A 2451-nucleotide genomic window follows, 5' to 3' on the forward strand; every position below is an offset into this window, starting at 1 on the left:
GTTGCCCTGCAAAGCTCCAACTTCATTTAAAGTTGCAGCAGCAAGGTTAAAGATGCATGACCTCACATTTATAAATGCCTTCAGCTTTTGCAAAACGTGCTTTGATTACTATTTTTTTGGACTATTTTTGAAAAACGATTTGCTCCTGATGAAAGAACAAAGCAATAAAAGGTTATAATCACCTCCACAAATTTCCTATTAACCTGATAAAAGCAATAGAGAAGCAGACTCAGTTGTTCAGCAAGTATTTTCTCTAAGGCAGAATAATTTTCTTCTATTTTTAGATGGTCTTTCTCTCTATGCTGCATTATTTTTAAAGGCTGAGATCAAAGTTTGCTCTAAGCTTTATGGAAGTCTTCTTGCATGGGAAGTATGAGAGAAAAGGCACTAAAGAGAAACAAGGAAGATGCCTTATTATCACATTAATAAGAACCCTGTAGAGCCGCACACAGCAGAGTGACTGCTGAGAAAAAGATGGGGAAAAACACAAGTTTTCTATAGCAGAGCTGTCTTGGTTAAAAATAAAACTGGAACCCGTTCTCTTGGTGGTTTGCCATGAGGGCTGATCTGTCTGTTCAAACCCAGAAACCAGAACAGCTGAGAGAACTGGAGGAGGCAAACGAGGACTTGAATTCCTCCCTCTGAGTCTCCTCCATCCTGCATGTGATCCACCAAAACAGAAGAACATTAAAACAAGGAGCGACAATGCATTGATCACTCAGTGATGATGATGATGATGATAAGAGGAGCAAAATGAGCCCTGTGTGGCGGAAGACGAGGTCCCAGCAGTGACAGGAGTCGTCATGGTGCAGCCGCAGCACCGGGGCTGCTGCTCTTTCCAGCGGGATAAATTGACACTGATTGCTGATCTGTGTCTCCAAGTCAGACACACACAGATCTGACTGTGCATGCAGCCTGCAGAGAACACAAAATCATACCTGTCAACCATGGGACAAGCAAGACTGGGCTCCAATGAATTTTGCTTTTCAATTTCTCAATTCAATTATTAAATGGTTTAATTATATTCCCCCCCCCATTTACTCGAAACATGATTCAGTCTGCTGGTCTGCAGTTCAAACTGATGAAAGAAAATATTTAATGATTTGTAAGGAGATGTGAGGATTGAGTCAACATATTTACACTGATTTCATTGATACTGATCATTTCTCTTATAAAAAAAAAAAAAAAAAAAAAAAAAACACTTAAGAAGCCTAAACTGCATACTTTTATTTTGAAAAAAATAGATAAATAGTCTAAATTCACTTGATTGCATTATTCAGGCCGACAGGCATAAATTCATAGTAAATGAGGTCGATGAGCTCAAAATAATTAACTGCATTCAAAAATACACACATCTAGGAAACAAAAAAAAAGTGTCTTCCTTAATTAAGGATTTAGTGTGATGTTTTTAACAATCTGATTAGATCTGTCAGGATTTTAGTTTAGCATCAATTAAGTGTCTCAGTGCAGATAACTCACAGATCTGTGAAAATGCTGCATAATTAAAACATGTTTTTGAACCGTCCAGTCTTCCATCAGAACTTTGTGTACCAAAAATAACCAACAAAAAAAAATCCAAAACATTTTTCACACCAAAATATCACATTTTGCATTTTCTTTCGAAAAATTTAGTTTACATTGCTAATACATTGTTCCACTACTTTAGTTGGTCACTTCCATCTTTTTCAGGTGAAACAGCAGAGGACTAAAGGATCAGATAACAAACTGAGCGCCTCAGTGGACCTGCTAACCTCGGTTCACCTTCTCAGGAGTTAGGAGTCATCCTTCCTCATTACGGTGCTTCAACTCTCATCTCATACATCATGAATGTAGAGCGTAAATGGTGTGATTTGATATAACACTGTTCTTTACAACCCCATTAAAGGGTCCAGTCACAAATCCCCATCACCCACGAACACACACGTTTACACACTGGTGAGGTTGACCGCTTTACCTCTGCGCCACAGGCGCCCTGACCTGCAGAAACAGTTACAGATGCACCCTAAGTCTTTCTTTAATCATTAAGCTGCATGACAGAGGCTCTGACCTCCAAAGAGTTTTGCAATAATACAGTTTTCTTGCTAAACTGTTTTAAAAACCACTCTGTTATAAAAATAACATTGCTTTAAAAACTATAACCATTGAGTTTATTCTGATCTTCCTAAAATGTTTCGCTTTTTTATGTCATTTTTATGTGAGAATAACAGTTTACCCTAATTTCTTAAGAATTGTCAAAAAATTTAAATGTTCATATTGATCTTTTTAAAAGTTTGTGTTAAAATAGATTTTAAACTTGGCTCTCAGGTTAACTCCAGTGCGTTTCTGAGAGCCTCACCCAGAGGAGGCAGACGTGAGAGCCACTGGTTCTTTGCTGCCATCTACTGTCAGACCCACAAACAAAAGTCGAAAACCAGCTTTTACAACACTGCCGGAAAGAAAGGTGCACAAATC

The sequence above is a fragment of the Oryzias latipes genome, chromosome 8 (genome assembly GCF_053564925.1).
Source record: "Oryzias latipes strain Hd-rR chromosome 8, Olatipes_Hd-rR_3.1".
Classification (NCBI taxonomy): Eukaryota; Metazoa; Chordata; class Actinopteri; order Beloniformes; family Adrianichthyidae; genus Oryzias; species Oryzias latipes.